Source organism: Physeter macrocephalus, chromosome 11 (genome assembly GCF_002837175.3).
Source record: "Physeter macrocephalus isolate SW-GA chromosome 11, ASM283717v5, whole genome shotgun sequence".
Taxonomy (NCBI): Eukaryota; Metazoa; Chordata; class Mammalia; order Artiodactyla; family Physeteridae; genus Physeter; species Physeter macrocephalus.
The window spans coordinates 129,662,075-129,685,805 of record NC_041224.1 but is presented as its reverse complement, the minus strand read 5'-3'; the positions used below and the strand labels follow the sequence as shown (position 1 = coordinate 129,685,805).

General features: G+C 35.3%; 1 protein-coding gene across 1 annotated transcript in view; it reads left to right on the top strand.

Annotated features, from left to right (window-relative positions):
* Window positions 1-23,731, top strand: part of MDGA2 (MAM domain containing glycosylphosphatidylinositol anchor 2) — an 835,318-nt gene that overhangs the window by 403,497 nt on the left and 408,090 nt on the right. The gene's annotated exons all lie outside the window — the stretch shown is intronic.

The following is a 23,731-nucleotide window of genomic DNA, read 5'->3' as shown; positions in this document are numbered from 1 at the left end:
AGCTTGTTAGTTTGCAAGTAGGGTAATAATCACAGCCCCTTCTGAGATCTTGACGGCCATTAATAATATTGAAAAGTTTTTTCTACAAAAGAGAGTAAGGAAACCTAGGTTCAGGAAAGCCACTCTTGAGAGACAGTGTTCAAACGGAGACATAAAGGATGAGAATTATAAGAATGATTTTACCAAAAGGATCTTGGTGGCATAGTGGTTTCAGGCAGAGTAAAGAGCTCATGGGACAGCATAGAGTACAGAGAGCAAGCTCGGCATAACAGAGGACCTGAAAACATTCAGTAGGACATATTCTGGACCATTTGTTTTTCCCGTCTTACTTCTAAGTTATGTTATTTTATCCTATAATATATTTTTTTATAAATTTATTTATTTATTTACTTTTGGCTGCATCGGGTCTTCGTTGCTGTGCTCAGGCTTTCTCTAGTTGTGGTGAACGGGGGCTACTCTTCGTTGTGGTGCATGGGCTTCTCATTGCAGTGGCTTCTCTTGTTGCGGAGCAGGGGCTCTAGGCATGCAAGCTTCAGTAGCTGTGGCTCACAGGCTCAGTAGTTGTGGCTTGTGGGCTCTAGAGCGCAGGCTCAGTAGTTGTGGTGCACGGGCTTATTTGTTCCACAGCATGTGGAATCTTCCCGGACCAGGGTTCGAACCCGTGTCCCCTGCATTGGCAGGCGAATTCTTAACCACTGTACCACCAGGGAAATCCTATCCTATAATATTTTATGTGTCTACATTTAATGTATCTTTTGTGTGTTCCTATTATTTATCATATAACAAACAACCTCAAAATTAGTAGCTTAACATAATCTTTTTATTATAGCTTATTTTTTTGTGAGTCAGGAATTTTGTTAGGGCTCAGGTGAATGATTCTTCTGGTTTTTTTAGGGTTTTTTTTTTTTTTTTTGGCGTGTGTATGTGTGTGATTTTTGACCTAAGTTACTTGGTGACATTTAGTTAGCAGTTAGCCTGTTCGAGATGATTCAGTAAGGCTTCACTGATATGTGTGTTGCCTTGTCAGAAATGGCTGAAAGACTGAGCACAGCTGGGAAGGAAAACCACAGTCCCTACATATGGACTCACTAGTGTGATGGCCACAGGGGAGTTGTACATCCTACAGGGTGGCTTGGGCTCCAAGAATGGTGTTTCAGAAGATAAGGTAGGAGCTGATGGCCTTTTATGACCTCGCCTTTAGTCACATGTCATCACTTTTGCCCTTTTGCTATTATTCAAAGCAATCACAAGTCTGCCCACATTCAAATGATAAGGACATAGATCCCAACTTTCAATGGGAGGAGGACCAAGGAATTTATGGCTGTGTTTTAAAATTACCACAATATCTTAAATTCTGTTTTGTGCAATATACATATATGGTGTGAAGGGTGTATTAATTTAATAAATGATAGATAAGAAGACAAATAAGTAACAGAACTTAAAAATACAGTGCTATCTAGAATTCACCAATGGCAATCCTGCTCCCAGAATCCAGCATGGCCTGCCCCACATCATCTGTTGCAGACTTTGACTATTCTGTTCCCTAAAAGTCCAGAGAATTGTTCTGGCTTCAGCAATTAAGCATTCCCATGAAAAGATCCATGTTAGTGTTGTATTCTTTGCCACAGTCTAAGGGTAGGAATACATTGACTCAGTGTCTAATCTAACGTAAAGCATTGTGATACAACAGATACAACTGTAACAGAGACACTTCCCTTCTACCCCAGAATTTTCCTTCATAGCCCTGTGTCTCTAACACTGCTTCCTGAGACTTTTTAAAGCATTCCTTAGTTCCTTTGGATATGACCGTAATACACTGTGGGTGTTCTCTTAAAGCTTCTACCACAGTGTGAAGGTCCATTTCCTTGCCATAGAAATACCACGTTACAGGTGCAAGGTTTCCCATTATGTTCTCTCGTTATCAGTTTTTCAGGAACAAGATTTGTTACATAAAGGAAAATACAAAGAACAGACTTTTAAAAGCTTTTTCAGCTCTTGAGCTCATTTCTGTCCTACTTTTTATAGGAATAATCTAAATCTTTTTCTCTTAAAAAAAAAAAAAAGGTAGCCTATGATTAATCCCTGTCTTATCTTAACAACAAATTCTGAAGAAGGTAGATTGACCATAAGGATTTTGGTAGAAAAGATGAATTGAAACATAAATTTAACTTCTGGGTTTTAGACAATGGTATTAACATCAAATACACTAATTTTTTCCTAAGTTCTCATAGCAGTGTTGAAATGTTTTGCCAGCATTAATTGAAATTATTTACTTTGACAAGCCTAATACTGTGTTGCTCTTATACAAACTATTTTGTTTTAGAGCCACTAATAAGATTTATAATTATTCTGATGCTCAGGAATTATATATTTTTCCAAAAAGGAAAGCACAACAAAAATAACAAAACCAAGACACTATAGTTTGCCTGATGCCAACCATCTGCCAATTTTAAGGCTCATTTTATTTCTATAAAACTGTATAACTTTAACAAGACATTAGGAATTTGTCATATATATTTTTGAATATAATTTTCCTTTTGGCTATGAATACTATCGTCTGAATCACTTTCTTTTTTTAACATCTTTATTGGAGTATAACTGTTTTACAATGGTGTGTTAGTTTCTGCTTTACAACAAAGTGAATCAGTTATACATATACATATGTTCCCATATCTCTTCCCTCTTGCATCACCCTCCCTCCCACCCTCCCATCCCACCCCTCTAGGTGGTCACAAAGCACAGAGCTGATCTCCCTATGCTATGCGGCTGCCTCATTACAAATAACTCAGTTTCATTTCTTTTTATGGCTGAGTAATATTCCATTGTATATATGTGCCACATCTTCTTTATCCATTCATCTGTTGATGGACACTTAGGTTGCTTCCATGTCCTGGCTATCGTAAATATGAATCACTTTCTTGTGGCTACTGTCTAGCTATGCTTTTCTGAAAATTCATGGAGAAAATTATCTTCTTCTCTCATTATCTTCTTAAACTTTTTTTAACATGAAATTTTCTCTATCACTTCTCTGAAAATTATGTAAGATATGGAAAGGGGTATGCTCTTTATGTTGTGTTTCATTATTGCTATTATCCATCTTACGATTCTCATGTTTTTTAAGAAGGATTCATCAGTATCTTCTCTCCTACTCTTTGCATAGTACATATTTATTCTTTCATGTTCTTATTTATACTTTCATGTATTTAACAAATGATATTGACTCTATCGATATGACACTATACTAGGCACTATGGAATATACACATGTTTAATTCTGTCCCCCTTCCCTTCCTGAGGAGCTCTACATCTGGCTCCTTTGATTAAAAGCTACCCTTCTCCTTCAGGTCTAAGGTATAGGACTCAGAGCCTCTTGTCCTGCAAGGCTTTCGTTTTCTTTGTGACCAAGATGGTTCTGGCACCAACAAACCAGTTAAGATATAGCCTGAAGAACAGTCTCAACATGAGAAATACAAAGTACTTTTAGTTAATAGGAAATGCATCAACAAAAAATCCATACTGCGTATTCGTTAACTAAGGATCCCACAAAGTAGCAGTAACCTCTGCTAGTATTGCTCTCTGGCATCGGATAGAAGTCCTGTCTCCCAAACCCAGGACTGAGGCCCTGCCCTCTGCCAAGTATTACACTTTCAGGGATGCTTTGGCTTTTTTTTTTTTGGTATATTCAAGTGTTTTTTGTTTTTTTTTTTCTTTATCATCTACCCCCAGAATTCACGAGTTTCTGATTCTTTCCTGTTGCCTTTCTTTTTGTTTCTCTTAGAAACCCTACTACACCTTGAAATTTAAAAAATAAAAGAAAAGGGAGATGTCCTGTTTGTGCATTTTGCTAACCATATTATTAGACCTCATTCCTGGAGAAAGTGTTGTTCTTTCTAGGGCCACAGATATTGAGTAAGTGACTCATTCTACAATTATTTAGGAGTTATCTAGCTCAACTTTCCATACCTGTCAGCAATTCCTGATATGTAGGTATATATACAGTATCTGTTCTAACATGTGAGCATCTTGAGTTGCATGAAGGAAGTATGGGAAATGGTGGCCTCCTGGAATGTGTTGAGATAGGTTGTCTCTATATTTCTGAGTGGCCTTTGAATGCCTCTATTTTTCTGCTAATGATGATGGTTTTAGAAATAGGAGTGAAATGACTGGATCAGGACCTTGAGGAGGACTGATAAATTTGGGGCTAGATGTTAAGAGGAGCAGACTGAAAAACTGGACTCATCAATAACTGGAAGCAGAGATTATCAAGCAGTGCTTTGCACATAATTGGTGCTCAATGTATATTTGTAAAGTAAATGGGCACACAGTAAATGTAAAATCATATTGCCAGTGAGCATGATCATCAAGTTAGGGTTTTGAATGGGCTGTGGAGGTAAGAGCATGGAGCAGCGCAGTGTAGTAGGTGGGCCTGGATAGACCTGGCCTGTGAACCGAAGTGCCCCGGGTTTAAGCCCCACTCCACTGATCACTAGCTCTGTATGACCTTGAGCAAGGTGCTTGATCTCTCCTTACCGCAGTTTTATCATCGGCAAAATAGGAGTAATAATGGCAACTACTTCGTAGTGTTTTTATGAGTATTAAATGAGTTAATGTTTATAAAACTCTTTAAAAAACACTCCTGGAGTTAGGCAATATAAATGATTGCTATTATTATTCTCTTTAAGCAAATGGTTGCAAATAAGGGCAGGATGTTGAAATATTGGGTAAACTTTTAACTAGATAATGAACTATTTTAATGTTTTATAGAAGTATTTTCTTTTATATTGGAAATAAGAATAAATTTAAAATTTTATATATTTACAAAAAATATGACCACTCTGTACCTAAAGTTTTACAACTTGCTTTTTTCACTTAAAATATAGTTTGGACATTTTTCCATGTCAGGATATATATAAAATTTTCTCTGCTTTCATAGTTGTCTAGAGTTAGGAAGGAACTTTGAAATCATTTATTCCACCCTTCTCCCTCCATATTATGGATAGATTGTACTTTTTGGGAGAACTGCAGTTTTTCAGATTCCTTCTTACAATATGCAGTTTGCAATTCTATACAATGTGTCATATTTAGTATTTGGTTCTTTTGTTGTTGTTTAGAGTGACTTCTCCCTCACCCCCTACAAAGAGAAAATAGCTCTTGCTATTAATAAAACCTTGAGTTCTTTATAGTGGACAAAGTGTAAACCTGTGTAATCACCTGAAATATTGTACACAGAGCAGTGGCAAAAGTAAATGTGGAGTAACATAATCTTTTAAAGCCTAGTTAAAAATAATGGATTGAACACATGCTTTAAGACTGTTTTGTTATAAAGTTGTAAAAATGACAATTAGAATGGAGAAGGAGACTTTAGCAAAAAATCATTGGAATAAAAACAGAAGCTGCTCAGCAGAAAAGGGAAAATAAAGCTGAATCCTAAGCCAGCATTGTTAAAACAGAGAAAAAATGTAATTTACATCACAGGATCCTTCCTTTCCAACATCAAAGCCTTATAAACTTGTAGTATCAGGTACCTGTAGAAGTGGAGGAGATGGCAAGACTGAAAAATTGGGAGAATTGGCTGAAAATCTGTTTGAAAAGCAATTAGACCCTGATCCTCTCTCCTCGACTCTGCATGGTTGAATGGTCCTTCCTCTCACACTCTGACAAAAGATGAAGGTTTTATATACTGGAAAGGGCAAATGAGAGGATCTCTGCTTGGGGAAATGAGAGGGGCACTAAATTATAACAGGGTGAGCAAGTGAGCATTGAGTGATAAAGTTGAGATGCCCAGGCCCTAGCTTCCTGTCACCTCACACCCAGGACTCTGGAAACATGGTGTACATCCTGCAGGTATGCAAATGGAAGCTACTTGTACAGGTAATCTGACGTGGGTGGTCAGAGAATCCTGAAAATACTGACTGATATCACAGGTCCCCAAGCAAATGGCCCAGAAGATCATCATATTAAGAAGACCACAGTTAACAAAACCCACCCATGGGCATGGAATTTCCAATCAACTTTTTAATATTCTGCTCTTAATATGAGCAGAGAGCTGTGGACCACTACGTATTTATGGAAGACATATGAGACAAAAGATAGAGGTTAAAAAAAAAAAAAAAAGGAAAACCATGTGGAAAGAAAGGTGCTAACCAGGGAGTGAGGGTATCTTCAAAATTGTTTATTAGTAATCATAGAGTGATAAAACATATTATTACATCCATGAAACAAGAATAGCTTGTTATTTAAAATAGTTATCAAATGTAAATGAGCTATTGGAAATTAAAGATCAGAGAGCTGTGAGGGAAATCTCAGTAGGAGGTTTGGAAATTAAGAAATATCAGAAAGTAAAACACAATGAAGTTGAAATTATGAGACAAAAAAAAAAAAAGAGAGAATTATTCCAGGAGGTCCATCATTTGAATAATATAACTCCCAGAAAAAAAGTGAAGAATGAAAATGGAGAAAAAGTAATTATCAAAGAACTAAGACAAGAAACTTCCTCAGAACATAGAGACCACAGGAGAGAAGCAAGTTAAAGATGACAGTGGCGAAGGGATATTCTCAGATTAGAGCTGCTGGAGAAATTGAGATGGCAACCTATCCGAACTGGAAAGGTAGAAGCTCTTGGCAGGGACTTCTTTAATAAGAGGAAGTGAATGAAATAGTTAATGTATTTGTATATACTGAGATAGATAAGCACTTCATTGAGAGTTGAGAGTGAATTAATAATAACTGTATTAAAAAGGGATCAGACAAACAATTATTTACTTCAAGGAAAACCAAAAGTGGTGTAAGAAAGGAAAAATTACACAGTATCCTGTATGGTTCAGCAGTGAATAACATTCATACAGTCATGGTACTATACACATTGAGTAATGATTAAACTAAAACTAATGGTAAAGTCTATCATACAGAGTGAAGCAAGTCAGAAAGAGAAAAACAAATACCGTATGCTAACACATATATATGGAATCTAAAGAAAAAAAAAGTGGCTCTGAAGAATCTAGGGGCAGGACAGGAATAAAGACGCAGATGTAGAGAATGGACTTGAGGACATGGAGGGGCTAAGGGTAAGCTGGGACGAAGTGAGAGAGTGGCATGGACATATATACACTACCAAACGTAGGGTGGATAGCTAGTGAGAAGCAGTCGCATGGCACAGGGAGATCAGCTAGGTGGTTTGTGACCACCTAGAGGGGTGGTATAGGGAGGGTGGGAGGGAGGGAGATGCAAGAGGGAAGTGAAATGGGAACATATGTATATGTATAACTGATTCACTTTGTTGTAAAGCAGAAACTAACACACCATTGTAAAGCAATTATACTCCAATAAAGATATTTAAAATAAATAAATAAATAAATAAAACTAATGGTATAACTATATTTAGGAATATAGGGGAATAAGAAGTGTGTTGTGTGTCTGTGCATCTGTGTGTCTTTGTGGTGGGGGTAGGTGAGGTGGGCAATGGAGGAGAACTAAATCCCCATTTTCTACAATGGAAAGCCAATACAGAGTGCTCTAATCAGAAAGATAGAAGAAACAATATAAATATGTTTTTTAGATATGTGGAAGTAAATATCATAAAATATGCTAGAAGAGTTGAAAGTTATCCCCTCTGGTGAGCAGGAAATGAGTTCACAGGGTTTTGGGTAGCATTTGTATTTTAAAGACAAATTTCTTAAAATCATTTGATGCTAAATTATATATAGAATTTTGTTAAATAAAATTATAGGGGGAAATTAGATGATTTTCTACACCTTTATAATACTTGCAGATTCCTCATAACTAGATTTTAAGAACAAAATCATAGGAAGAAAATCCTTCAAAAATCCCTTTTACTTGTGAAAAAAGAGCCTTTGTTTTCTGCTGTTTTGTTCAGAAATTTGAAGAAATGCCACAAGAAAAGTTATAAGAATTCTGTATTATCTCCTTTACCACTGTTTGTCTCAGAACTGATTTCTTTAGGAAGTGAGGGTGAGAAATTCAAATATCGTTTCATAATGAGTAGGAGAAGACCTGGCAGCAGTGTGGGAGTAGTTTACCCCTCAACATATCTTTAAATTTGAGACTGCCAACCGCAAATCTCCATGTAAAAGTTTGCTGCAAAATACCTATCCATATCTTGCAGTCTTTTTTTTCTCCGTTCCCTATCCTTACCTCAGTGATGAGGAAACCATGCTTATTCTGTTTTTATCATTATACAATATTTCTTACAAGAGACTAAGGGAACCAGAGACTGTTTTGGGTAGTGTATATAAAAATATACAGACACAAACACCACATTTCAATTGCCTTTTCACTAGATAGCATCTTCTATCCCTTTAATCAAGATGTCGTGCCACTGAAAAATGCTGCCTGGTCTGTGTGCTACAAACTGGACAACACGTTTTCCATGAAGGCTTGACTCTATTTTACAGAAGCTTTGAAAAGCAGTGTTGACATAGGTGCATGAATCACACTGAAAGGATAGAAGGAAGATGATTTTAAGGAATTAAAACAATTATATTTATAAAGGTGTAAATATGATTCCTTTAATGAACATTTATTGAGTATCAGAATATATGTGACCAAAAAATATGTAGACACTGGATGCCAGGGAGAGGCCTTCAAAGAGCTAAGAAAGTGTAGCAGAAAAAATTGATATACAAATAAAAAAATGGCAAGAGTATAAAATTTCATACCAAGAGTCTTATTTAATTCTGGAGGGTGCATGACTTCTACTGAAAGTACATGCTTTAGGGCAAATAGAAGATATATCACATTAAAATTAAACTTGTATTATCTTTTCTACTTCAATATGTTAGGCATTTGCTCATTCATTAAACTAATTCACTGCAATTCCACGGGTAGTTTTTAAAAGCCTGCTATGTGTCAGGCATTCTGCTAGGTGATGAGCATAAAAAAATTAAAGAGAGAGCTAAATTTTTACCCTCAAAGGCAGGATGTTAGGGGAGAGACAGATAGAAGCAACTATCAAAGTGTGGTAAATGCCATCAAGGGAAAGTCAGCAGGACAGGAATGAGTAGAATTATAAAATTATAAAAGTAGAAAGAACTGCTTGGTCATCTAATTTTCTATAGACCAGTAAATTGAAACTGAGTAAAAATAACAGTGTAACTAGAGACAGAGGCAAAACATATGCATGTTCTGATGCCACTGGGACATGGCTTCCAGTTACCACTTGAAATGGTTGGAGTGTTTGGCTCCACAAGGATTTAATATCCTCTGTGCAAGGCAATATTTCATCAAGCTATTCAATAATTATGTAATTATTGAAAAATAGAAAATTGCAAGTGTGTGTGGTAGAGGGAATGTAGTTTAAATTAAAAATTATTCTAATTGACATATAGCAATTGTTATAGGTTATTGGAATAAAACATTGGAGTAGGTTTTACTGGGTTTACTGCCAGAGAAGTAGTAAAGATACTAAAGTGAATAAAAACATTCTCCCTCCTCATTTATCGTAACCTATGTCATTTTTTTCTTCACAATGGACCTATGAGTTGAGTATAATTGTTTCTAATATACTGGAGAGGAATGTGAAGTTCTAGAAAAAAAGAGTAACTTTACCAGAGTTGAAGTTAAACAAATAGACTGCCAGTTATTTCTCCAGCAAAAATGGGTTTATTTGGCATCAGCAAAGGATTGCAATCCAGGGTCTGCAATCATGGTGAGCCACGTGGAAAAAGAAGAGGAAAACTCTTTTACTGTGGGGAAGAGGAAGTTGGGAGGGCTATAGTAAATAGAGAGTCCATTGGAGGAATTGAGAGTTCGAAGTATAGTGGCTTTACATTGGCTGAGTTGTAACAGCCTCTCATTGGCTGAGCTCTCACCAGGCAAGAAGGGGAAGTCCTTCTTCTTCCTGTTGAGCTGGACTAACTTCCTAGGGAGTGAGAGCTCTCTTTTCTGGCCTCCTGCCTCTCTTAATTTCTGTTCATTAGTTTTTACACCAAGATCACAAAGCAATTTTGGGGTATAAAGGGATCTCAATCTAGCATGCTAGATAAGCAACGTTTTACTGTTCCCTTGCCTAAAAAAATTCTTGGTAGGTAAACATCACTTTGTTCATTTGGATATTAAGCATTATCTTTACCCCAATGGAAAAATTTTAGAGTGTAATATACTAGAGTTTTGTGATACAATGAAATATTCTGGAAAGCAGGACAATTAATCAGATAAAAAGGTTGGAGAATGCAGGAGTTATGGGAATCCGTTATACTCTTTCCCCATAGGAATTCATAAAAATATTTTAGGCCACAAGTAATTCACAGGAGACCTTATCCTTTGGTTCAAGGATGATGTTTAATTAAAGGAAACCCCCATGCTAAGACAAACAACTAAGACCTTCTACATCATATATCAGTATTAATACTTTGAAAAAAGAAACTATTTTTTTTCCTTTTGACTCCAGAAGGAATTGACATTTTAATGGAGAAGATAAGATGTTTCTGGAGCTGGGTGGGAGTGTCCCTGTGAAGACAGACTGAGGATGTGTGGATGTGTATCAAAAAGAGATAGGAACCTAAGTGAGACTACTAGTGGTTTCAGCATTTTGCCTGTTGTAAGTCCAGCTTTAAAGCAAACACTTGATTTTTGTTATAATTACTTAATACACTATTCCTCCCTCAAGTCATGGTAAGATTCCTACAAGTTGAGTTACACCTGTTTTAGGGAAGCATTAAAGTAGCTTTTTAAATGCTCAACCTTGAAGCAACAAGTGAATCTGAATCCCTATCTCCTGGTTTGGGCATCTAATCATAAGAGTTAAGGGAGTAGAATTTGAAAACCCAATAATTTCAGCAAATATATCTATGCCAGGCTTCTTCCACATAACCCATTTTCCAAAATCACACACACATAGCCCTTTCATACTCTCTATATGTATAACATTTCCTAAATTCAGCTGAGTCAGCTGAACGTTATGAAAACATCTGATTAAAGTAATTGCAATAAGTATGAATAATTAACTGAGACCACCCTCCCTAGACGTGCTTTCAAGAGGATAGGCTAAGTGCTCACTAACTGTTAGATTGGGAGAGCAACAGCAATGTAGCTTGCTGTTCCCCCTCCACACTTTCCTTTCTGGGTAATGTTTTTTTTATCTAAAACCTCTCAGTGGTGTATATTCTAAAACATCTGCTACCTCCATAGCAATAATCATTAATTCATTTCTGTCCATTATTTCCATAATTTCTTTACAAATACTTTTTTTTTCTTTCCACTACCACACTATGCTCCTTTTCATTTTCAATTTGTACCTTCTCACATGTGGGATATCCACAGAGACAGGCACGTTTGATGGTCCCTTCCTTGACACTGATGATGCACTATACTTCTTAAATCCTTCTAATTATCTAGTTACCCTTTATTATTATGATGGTTATTTTATATATATATTTATACATATATATATGAAACTGAAAACACTCCTACAGCCTAATTTAAGAAACAGAACATTGCCAGCACAATATTATTCCTCTTGAAAAATGTTTCTTACCAAGAAGAGTGTCTATCCTCGTTATTTTTGATAAGATCACCTTGTTTTATCAGATACTTGAGTGACGAGGTTAGAATAACTGAATATACCCAAGATGTTTCAAAGAGTGAAATGAAATGTTTAGAGAGAAAGATTGCTGCTATACTTAAGTAAAACATATACATATACCATAGAAAAGGTGATATAAAATTTTGATATAAAGTTTATTGTTTCAAAAAGTGAGAATGCCATAGCAAATGTGTAAGCAGAGGACAAAAAAAAAACCCTAATAAAATGTTAATTAAAATAGTGACTTTTTAAACAGATAATTGAATTTATAGTGATCTCATTTGTCAGGCATTGAAGACAGTGTTTCTAAGGAAGATACATTATTATTTTATTGCAAAGGTAATAATAAAATAACCATTTGACTTACAGCTCCTTTTGGTACATGTTCCCTTGAAATGTTAAAAATTAACAAAAATCCTCCTCAATTAAAATTGAATGTCTAGTATCTTTTTTATATGGAAGAAGCCTTTTTTGTTTCATATTAAATTGATCAAAGCATATTGTTTGCCTTTTTCTATGCAAAAACATCTTTTTGAGGAGGCTGATTTGCTTATCTGTAAGAAAGTTTATAAATCATTTAATATAATGTATAGTAATTTACATGTTAAGGTAGAAGCCTAAAGTATTTATGATTAAAATAATGATACTTTTCCTCAACTCAGTGATACTAGTCCATGAAAATAATGCTATATGGCAGAATTTGTCTATAACTTAATTGAGTACATACAGCAGTTTTCTTATAAATTTGGTTTTCCTTGTAGATTGTGGTCTTTAGGATCACACAGAATATGCTTTGTTTCCCCAAGTCAGTGTAAATCTCATATTAGACCTTCAATAAAACTTCAAGTGATGGCAATAGTCAATAGCACTCAAATTTGTGGAAGATAATTCTTTGATAGTATTCCAGGAATAGTCCAACCCTGCTGTATAAATGCTGATTATGGGAATCTTCAGTGAAGAATAAACAGATAATTGAAGAGCTGAGCACAGATTACTTACATCAATTTAAAAATACTTCCCTATTTTGGGTTTTCTACCTCTTAGCTCAATTTTACTTTCCATTAATTGAAAAATATTCCTCTATATTCCTCTGTATTATTTGGGGTCCTCTGGATTAGCCATATTTTACTAAAAAAATCAGGGTTTTTGTTTTTGTTAAGTTTTATTTTGTTTTTACATCGTTAGGTGTAGAGAAGTTTCTGAAATATATTTCCTTTTCTGTTACTGAGTTTTCACTTTTTTTCTTCCTAAAACTGCTGAGCTTTAAAGTCTTCTCATAAAAATTCTGTGAATAAAATGCCCTTCTGGGAACACGGTGTTTTCACATTTATTTGGAGAGGTCTATAGTTAACTTAAAGCACAAACATTTTAATTAATAATGTTGATGTTTTATTATTGCTGAATGGGTAACCTGTTTTTTGTGAGCATATAAGAAATTGAGTCTCTTAAATAGAGTTCAGTTTTCCCTCAGAATTACATGGGGTGTTAATGAGGTCCTTTATACTTTCTAATGACTACCCACGGAGTTGTAAAAAAAGGCAGCTGGATGCCATATGTTAGGAGGTGAGCGATAAGCACCTACAAAGTGTGAGGCACTCTTTTGGTGGTGGGATACAGACCTCCCAAATCCCAGCCCTCATGGAACTTATATTTTTTAGGAGTAAACAGGTCATAAACAAATAAGCATATATTCTGATTTTTGATATTAAGTGTCCTGAAGAAAACTAAGTTAGAAAAGGTGATTGAGAATAACAGAAACCACTATTTTATATAGGATGCTCAGGGAAAGCTACAGTGGTGAAATGACATTTAAGCAGAGCCTCAAGTGAAGTTAAGAGAAAGGAGGACAACAAAGTCACAGGCCCTGAAGCAGGAAGAATATTGGTGTGTTTGAGGAGGGAGGTCATTATGGCTGGAGGCCACTGACTGAGGGATGATTCATAGAGATGAAGAAGGATAGAGGGCCTGATGAAAAGGAGTTGGATTCTATCCTACTTAAAAGGAGAAGCCAAAGGAAGGTTTAAGCAGAAGATGATACAATGTGACTTGTGTTTTAACAGGATGGCTTTGGCTACAGCTTGGGGAATAAATTAGAAGGTTTGAGAGAGGAAGCTGGTGCTTTGTTCAGGGAGAGATGATGGTGACATTGGCAAGGGGGTTAATGTTTGGAGGTGGTGAAAAAGTAGATCAAATATAATTTGGGTGAAGCTTTTGTTGATGGATTTTTATATGAGGGTGAGAGAAGGAAAGTAGGCAAGGATGATTCAAGAATTTTGGATCTGAGGAACTGCGTGAATGGTGGGTGCCATATACACTGATAAGGAGTTTTGATTTACTAATTTTTTAACAGTAAACTTCAAGGATACCTGCATCCTTTATCAACAGAAATATTTGCATAATGGACCTTTTATTTCTAATATATTTGTGCTACAGAGTGATAATCTGTGACTCATTCCAGAAAAATTATCTGGATTCTTGTTTCCATTTCATGCCAAATTTCAATGAACAAGGAGAAACATCATTTTTACCTATAAAATCATGTATACAAACCCTACTCTTTATTCAGAGTCATTTCTACTACATCGTTTCATGTGAGTTTGGAGTTTAAGGCAACGTCTGGGAGACCTGGGTGTAAAATGTAGGTAGTAAGTGTTGCAAGTCATTTGATTATGTCATAAATTAGACTTCATTTTGCTTAATTGGATTTTAATTTTTATCAGGGAACTAAGGTGTTTTAGATAGCATGACCTTACTTTCTTGGATCAGGCTCAAGAAATGTGACTTTTTTTCTTTCTTTTTTCTTTTTTTTTGCAAAGCTCTCCTTTTTATGCACCAGATTCTCTGGCATTCTGAATTAATAATAAGTCTGTCTAAATTAGATTTAGGTTGTAGGAAAAGGAAAACTTGCCCTACTCTAGGGAGGCAATAGCTATTTTTATAGGAACCTGAATATTGTACGTACTGCACATTCAGGGTGTTTGCACTAGTAAGTTATATAAGAGGTAACTCGATAACAAATTTCTAAGAACTGGGTCAAAGAGAAATATTAAATTGGTACCTTGTAAGTTTTTCTAACAACCTGGCTTATTTTGCAAGCAAAGTTAAAGACTGAATTTTCATGGGGACTCTCCTTTATATTTTATGGCCTGGCTCAGGAAAAAAGGAAAAAGTTTCTTGAATTTTTTTTTTTTTTCTTAAAGTTGATATTGCCTGTGAACTTGTTTTAAATATTTCAAACAAGTTGATTATTGGGTATTTTAACACTTTGCTAATGTAGAAAAAGTCACCATAAACTTTATCTCCTCCCTGAAGGCATTGAAGAGGTTATTCATTTATTTAACCATCATTGATCGTGTCCTGTAAGGTGCCAATAATCATTGCATCATCAATCCTTACCCAGCATCTAGGGAAGCATTTGGGAAAACATCATTATCCAAGTTAGTATTCATTGTGTTTTTATAAACCTGTGGGAAAGAACATCTTGCCTACTGAACAGTCCTTCATCCCAGAAATAGTATGTGACTCTCAATCTACTTCCATCAATATTATCCATTTATGACTTTCCTCAACCACTATCTGCTCCTAAACATTTCCTACTAAAGTTAATTGTATCCTTCAGCTTTGTTCTTTGGAACACTTATCTTGTAATAAAATTGTTGTCTTCCCACAGTGGAGTCTTCTCCTGTAACCCCATTTTCTCTGACATTGATTCTTCATTCTCTTTTTTCTTGATTCTTGAACCCAGGCTTTGACATTGGTAAAGTCCTTGATTCCCAGGACCATTTCTGGATGTTCAGATCTAGCTTCTTGAGTAGCCAATGGGACCAGGTGGGAGAGTCAGTTCTTCTTGGCATGAAACTAGACAAATAGGAAGCAGGAGACAGGGGGAGATAAGACTGATAAATTCTCTTTCATCCCTCATAAAACTGCAATGAAAATATGTTTCCCATTTGAAAATCTTCTGAATAATCCTGCATGCAGAAACAGGCACATCAGGAGCAACATATCCTTTGCATTGCCCTACATCTTTCTTTGCCTCAGTCACACCTCTCACTTTTTTTCCCTCTTCATATCCCTAGGCTTGCATTTCCCAAAGAAACTCTCAGCACTCTAATTCTTGCTTTGGGCTCTGCTCTTTTTAAAGGATCTGGATTAAGTTAGATGGTATTATTATTCTATTCATTTAGCAAAGATTGTGGAAAATAGAAAGGTTTATAAAATCCCCTTCTGCCTACACTCTGAGTTACTCTCAGTTGTTCATATTATTCTTTCTATTATTAGTTCTGAAACAAAACAAAACAAAAACTCATCTTTCAGAAGACATAAAACCTCTTTTTCTATGATCATTCCAGGAATTAAAACAAAATTTATCCCTGGTCAAAACTTCCAAGTAATAAATGCATCATAAATGAATACATTGAATCAAGGAATGGTGAGATTTCACTATTAGGCATTTTGGCACATCATAGTGTGTAATAATGCAAAAAAATATTCTGTGGCCTGATATGGATACGTAAGATTTATGCCACTGTCTTCTCTTTATTTCCCTCTAATATCTAAAAATAGTTAACTTTGGAAAGTAAGCAATTTGAAAGACAGTATCGTTAAGTGATGCTTGAAACTTTTCTCTTTCAGGTACTTAATAAATATCATGCACTCTTTTAAAACCAATAAGATAATGAAGATTTTGATCATTTCAGTATATCCTATAATTGTATAATTAGATATCGTAATTACATGTTCAAATGATTATACATGTGAACACTAATTTCTTAATTATAGACAATTATGTTAACTATGTAAATATACAGTAATTGACTGAAGTGACAAAAATGAAATAAGTACTTTCATCAAAAAAATGTCAGTGAAAAATAAAAATACATATTTATTGAAAATATCTTTCAATGGACTCTAGCATTTTCTGTTTATTGGAAGTTTTATGTGAACTGTATTAATTTTTCAGTGAGACATAACAAGATTGCATCTTACCTGAAGTAGTGAATGTACAAATTCATTAGAGGAGGCAAATATCTTTTCCATGAAGTGTTATGATAGCATCTTAGGATGTATGTTGTCTCCTGTCATCTGATATGTTCAACATACATTTATCTACTTTTGGTTTTGTATGCTCAACATGTGCCATTGCCAAAAAGTATTTACTATTTGAATATATTTGAAATCTTGGGGCTTCTTGGTATTAGGCATAGAAGTAGCATTGGTAGATGTACATTTGGAATAATGAGATCTTAGATACTTATAATTTTCTTTACTTAAGGAATATGTATATGGAAACCACTGATGATAAAACTAATGTGTCCAAACCTTAATTAATAGTTGAGAAATGGTGTATACACCTCATGTTATTTTGTATCTTTTCACTGTTATACTAGATGACTTATGATTGTAATTTCATACAATTGCCTATATTGCCTATAAATAACATAAATGTAAATTTATATAAAATATATAAAATATAAACATTTATAAATTGAGTATATACTTATATCATATATAAGTATTTATACACATATATATTATTGGGGCATTATCCAGAATTATGAGAGGTGGGTTATTGTATCTCTGTCACTTGCTATGTGATTTTGGTTTGGGTATCTAAATGTATGCAATAAAGTTAGTAAAAAGAAAACAAGATATTTATATAAGATATTTTGTAGTGCTATGTATACTGGTTTTATTATGAACCAGCCAGGTAGATAAAAACATTTTAGGGGTTACTCTTTATTAGCTCAGGGGGCAATAAGCTGAACTAGTCACATCTGTTTCACTTATTTTCCTAAAGGACCTGACTTCAAAGTATGGGGCTGTTGGTGAAATCCATTGATAGGGGCCCTACTTCATGATTTTAAAAAGGTTTAAATTCCCTTCAACTCTAGGGGTGAGAGTGAAATGTTCTCAGAAGTTTCTTAATGTGAGTCTCAACTGAAAGTCATGTATTCTGATAAGTCAGTAGTCTGACTTTTAGATAAGGAACATTATATGGCTCTTTTAATGTGCTTTTAAAAAATGTACTTTTCCTGTGGTCTGTATAAGATTTTCTAGAGCAGCCTCTCACTGTTTGTACTATGTGGCCAGCAGACCCTTCTTTGTTTTCTCTGTCTGCCATCCTTTCTTTAATGCCCCACCTCATATCCTACACCTCAGATGAACTCATATCACATATCACATGAAGAGTATTGAAACTGTGAGATAAACTTAACAAATTGAGGACTAAAACTGTGAAGTCTGACTTTTTTCTTTAAAATTAATGACAATACACTGATACAAATTGAATATATTTCCTCACATTTTCTGGCTTGAAAACTAAGTTGGCGGGGGGGGGGGCGAACAAACTTACTGTAATCGTTGTATTTTTGACATACATTGTGATATATCCATTTTGTAATAAGTATTTCATTTATTTTTTTACCCGAAATATAGTTTAGTTTTTCATATGCAGTTGATTCTAAATATTGTGAAATAAATCTTCATATAGGTCAGGATGAAACTAAATATTCATGACTTTTTGTGTAGATATTGGTGTTAACTTTACATGGATAAATGAACTTGTAACATAATTTACTATCAAACATCAAGCATTTATTTTAAAACTTCATAAAATAATTTACTGAAATGTAAATACATTGATATTCTAAATACTGATGATGTAGCTCTTTTATAACAGTGCTTACCTTCAGTTGAAGACACACTAAAGTCTTTATGAATCATGAAAAGTAGCTTGTGCATATTTCATGCAGCTCCTAATAATGTTTCTGTTTAGCAGAATATGACTCCTAATTGTTTACACTCTGTTGAAGGTGCCACTTCTCTCTTTAGTTACCAGTGCTGACCTATTCTCCATCATTCCTTTTCCTCTCATTAAAATTATAAGATTGAAAAACATCATTTAAACTTGCATGTTGATAATACTTAGGCAGCCAAGAGTTTCTGTCAATATAGTAATCCCACTGGGCAGTTGGATTTCATGGTACTCATCTATATTTGTGGAATAAATATTGTAGTCCCCAGAAAATACTAACATAGGTAATTCCAAGGAGATGAGCATGCTTTTGGAGGATGGAGGCCCCTGAGGTGACACAGTAGTGCTGACATGACTCTGCTAGGCCTGGCTTTGAAGGTGAACCTGATTGAGGGCATGTGAGAGTGAGGAGAAAAAGGGTATATCAGTCAAGGTTCAGTTGAAGATAAGAGAATCTATTCTAGCTAGTTTAAGCATAAATGGATTAATTGAGGTAATTAATTCTTTACAAAAACTAATTTTAAGGGCTGCAAGAGGCCCTAAGGCTGGTTCTACAGGAATGACTTCATAATAAGACCCCAACATTTGCTCACCATCGAACTGTTTCCTCTATTAGAATCACAAAGTAACTCTCCTAGCCAGTAGATTAAAAAAAAAATGTACCTTAGTTATGATTGATTGCTCACAAAATACCTCTCTTCCCACTTACCCAGTAGTTAAAAAAAAAATGTACCTTAGTTATGATTGATTGCTCACAAAATACCTCTCTTCCCACTTAATTTATTTCTGAATTGTCATTGATAAATCTGAAATTCTGTCTGCAACCTTAGTGTAAAGGAGTCTGGTAAATGTAGTTTTTAGTTTTCTGGCTTCTGAATTATAAGAAGGCATCCTAGTCAAAAGTTGGAAGAGATGGTAAGCAACCAATGAACTGTATCTTGTGGTCCTAGGGGAGAATTATATTGGATCATTTCCCATTCACCTATCCCCATAAACAATTTGGTCTTCACTGTCTTTGGACAAAAGTCAAAATCTCTAACTTGCTATTAAAGCCTTAATTCTTGAAGTTAACAACATGTTGAAGATTATATTCTATCAATTTCCTGTTGTTTGTGGAAACCACTCTGTCTTAGGACAGGCTTTTCTGTAGACCTTTCTCATTTTTCTCTCTTTTTTTTTGCCCAACATACAGATTCAAGTTCCTTTTCTTATTTCTTTCCTGTCCCAGGAATATTCAGTCCGGAGAATCACAGGATAATTTTGTGCTTTATTCTTCATTTCCATTTCAATTGGAAAAAAACAGTCTGGTAGAAATATAAATATGTGCAAGAAATGTTAGAGTGGGTCAGTAAGGGTGAATGATGTGTTCTCTCTTTACTAAGGGTTAAGGTGCCATCCATTTTCATCTGTTCTTAGGGAAAGGTTCTTCGATCTACTTGCATTAAAGCCACTAGAATGAGTTTCCTGTTAGGAACACCAGAGCAAGACTAAAACCAGACTGATTTCAGATAGAGTGGAACCATCCTAGCTTCCCCATATACTCATTGTACGACCTTGGACAATTCATTTTGCTGTCTTCAGCATCAGTTTCTCATCTGTAAAATGGGGCTATAGTACCTAAATGATATGATTGTGAGGATTAAATGACATCATAATAAAGCATTTACCAGAGTAAACCTTTAATAAATTATTGATTTTTTAAGTAGAAATTCAGAGTCATACACATGCTTGTTAAGATCCTGGAACCACTAGTTACTGATTGTATGGTCATTGTATGGTATTGTATGGTCTTGGAAAAGTTAGGTAACCTTTCTGAATCTCAATTTAGTCATCTGCAAATTAAGAATAATAACATTTACTTGTAGGATTTGTATGAAGACTATTATGCAAAAGTGCATAGTATAGAATCTAACACAATATTAGTTCCCATATCTTCCCTTTCTAAGCTTTATCCAAAATTGAAACAAGTTAAATATAAATTCTTGCAATATTTTACCACAACACTAAACTAGTGGGATGAAATGTTTCAAATATGTTTGAGATGAACATACCATTAATACTCTGATTTGTAACTCCTGAAATTGGGCCATTTGCATGAACATTTAAAATGGTCCTCTTTCATTTATATTATTTTTGATGCCTCAGTTTAGTTTTGTCTTCTTGCGATAGCTTTCAATCACCTGGGTGTTGCATCGAGTTTAACTTCCAAGTCAACAGCTGTGAGTAAAGATCATTTGCACCTCTGTGAGTGTTGCAAGGTGCCCATAAAATATCTTATTGTTCTTATTCTTGTTTTTCTAAAAGTTGCTCAAATATTTAGGGGAAAAGTGTGTGATAAAGATTTTTCCATAGTTTGAAAATGTACCCAGAGGAATTGGAGATGGTAATTTCTCTTTCTAGTTTCAGGTGCCCAGAAAAGTACAGAGGGACAGATAATTTACTCTCTGATCTTTTCTTAGGCCAATTTAATATAAGTTTCTTTTGGTATTTCAGATGAATTATTAGAAAACATGGAATAGAATTGTACTTTATTATTTATTTGGCACAATCTGGCTAAATTTATTTATTAGGAGAAGATTAGAATACCATAATTACAAACATCTCTGTCAAGCCTACATACCAAAAGACATTCTCATTTTTCTGTAAGTGTGCTGGTGTTTTTTTCAGTATCTCGAATGGCAAAAGTTCATTTGGTTATCTTATGAATAAATTTAAATAAGGCTTTATTTATATGCTATCTTGGAGTGAGTGAAGCAGAGCAAGTTAATTTTTATTACATTTCTAATACTCTGCAGTGTCTGAAATGCTGTTAATTTAGATTATATTGTGTTATAAAAATTATTAAAGAAATTACTGCTTTGCTTTCAACAAGATTAAGAATGATGGTGAAAAAAGTCCCATAAGAAATCCATAGGGAACTTCCCTGGTGGCGCAGTGGTTAGGAATCTGCCTGCCAATGCAGGGGACGTGGGTTCGAACCCTGGTGTGGGAAGATCCCACATGCCTCAGAGCAACTAAGCCCGTGTGCCACAACTACTGAGCCCTTGTGCCACAACTACTGAAGCCCCCTTGCCTAGAGCCCATGCTCCGCAACAAGAGAAGCCACTGCAATGAGAAGCCCATGCACTGCAAAGAAGAGTAGCCCCCGCTTACCGCAACTAGAGAAAGCCCGCGCAGAGCACCAAAGACCCAGTGGAGGCAAAAATAAATAAATTTATTTAAAAAAAAAAAGAAACCCATAGGGTAGAAGATGGAAAGCTAGCTGTTCAGTAGCAACACTTAAAAATCCTTAATTGTTAAAATTTGTGGTTAAATAAATATTGCTTGTTAAGTATAAAAGTGCTAAATTTAAATCAGGGAAAACTTTTATTAAAGTTCTGGAAGAAACACTATAGTAAAATTTGACTACCCTCCTGTATTTATTCTCAAGTTGTCAAAAAAAAATGTGTTTGGAATACATTGTATGCCATTACAGAACCTTCCCCTTCATAAAATTGACATACCAATGATTAAGTTGTAAAGGCTCAGTTTAATGATTTATTTATTTTTTAACCAATGGTTTATTCTTTCCCTCATGAGCTGGCACTCAGCTCTTTTAGATGCTTTAAATATGGCATTTCCAATGCATACAGTTTATTTCTTTGAGTACTTCTAGTTGCTTCTTCAAGGGTATTATTTTGATCATTTTGCATTTGGAAAAACAGAGCAGATCTTTTATTTATAGGGTCTGCAAATGTTAAAAATGTATTTCTTATTTTTATTTAGTTTTTTCACAAGTTGTGTTTGCCTGCTAATTACCGAATGCAGAAATAATAGTACCTTAAACAAGATAAGTATCGATTCTGTCTAGAAAATAAATCTAGATGTCAAAAATATTGAAGTGGTATGATCCCTTCACAGTGTCACGAGGTATCCATCCTTAGCACATGACTTCTGCCTTGGAGTCGACCCACAATATAAGATGGGTCCTGGAGCCCCAGCTATCACAGTTGAATTTCAGGCAGCAAGGAAGAAAAGGGAAAAAGATAAATGGGTCCATGCCCTTCTCTTTTAAGGAGCTTCTTCAGAGGGCCCACACAACACTTCTGCTACAAGGTATACATATGTGCAGAAAGAGTAAACCTAGCAGGTCTGAGAATACCATGCTTAGAAAGGCCTGCTTGAAAGGTTGGTCCTTGGTTGGCATCTGGAAATTTGGATTTCAGGAAGGGTCATTCCACTCCCTCTGATTAGAGTGGCTCATTTTGCCTAAATTGTTCCTGCAAACCATATGATTGACATGGAACACTTGCTTTACTTTTGCAGAATGAATTTTGGTATATCCAAGGCAGATGGTGCCTATGTGACCAGACCCCAGTAAAAGTGGAATCTCTAGTAAGCTTCCCTGATAGAACATTTCATAAGTGTTGTCATAATTTAATGCTGGGGGAATTAAGTGCCTCCTTTGTGACAACATGGGGAGGGGATTCTTGGAAGCTTGTTCCTGTTTTCCTTCAAACATCTTTCCCTTTTGTTAATCTTGCTTTGTATCTTTTCACTGTAATATGTCATAGTCATGAGTATGACTATATCATGGATCCTGTAAGTTTTCTGTGAGTCATCAAACCTAGATGTGGTCTAGGGGACCCCCCCCAAAAAACATGAAAATTCAGTAGATGACTGTGTTACTACTTCTCAAGTTATAAAACACATTTTAAGGTCTAGCACAGATGTGGTATTTTTGGGCACTAACGTTAATAATATGATTTTGTGTTTTATTGGCCTTCTCTTTTTTTTTTTTTAACATCTTTATTGGAGTATAACTGTTTTACAATAGTGTGTTAGTTTCTCCTTTACAACAAAGTGAATCAGTTATACATATACATATGTTCCCATATCTCTTCCCTCTTGCGTCTCCCTCCCTCCCACCCTCCCTATCCCACCCCTCTCATGGTCACAAAGCACAGAGGTGATCTCCCTGTGCTATGCGGCAGCTTCCCACTAGCTATCTAATTTACATTTGGTAGTGCATATATGTCCCTGCCACTCTCTCACTTCGTCACAGCTTACCCTTCCCCCTCCCCATGTCCTCAAGTCCATGCTCTAGTAGGTCTGTGTTTTATTCCCATCCTACCACTAATCTCTTCATGACATTTTTTTTTTCTTAGATTCCATATATATGTGTTAGCATACGGTATTTGTTTTCCTCCTTCTGACTTACTTCACTGTGTATGACAGACTCCAGATCTATCCACCTCATTACAAATAACTCAGTTTCATTTCTTTTTATGGCTGAGTAATATTCCATTGTATATATGTGCCACATCTTCTTTATCCATTCATCTGTTGATGGACACTTAGGTTGCTTCCATGCCCTGGCTATCGTAAATAGAGCTGCAATGAACATCGTGGTACATGACTCTTTTTGAATTATGGTTTTCTCAGGGTATATGCCCA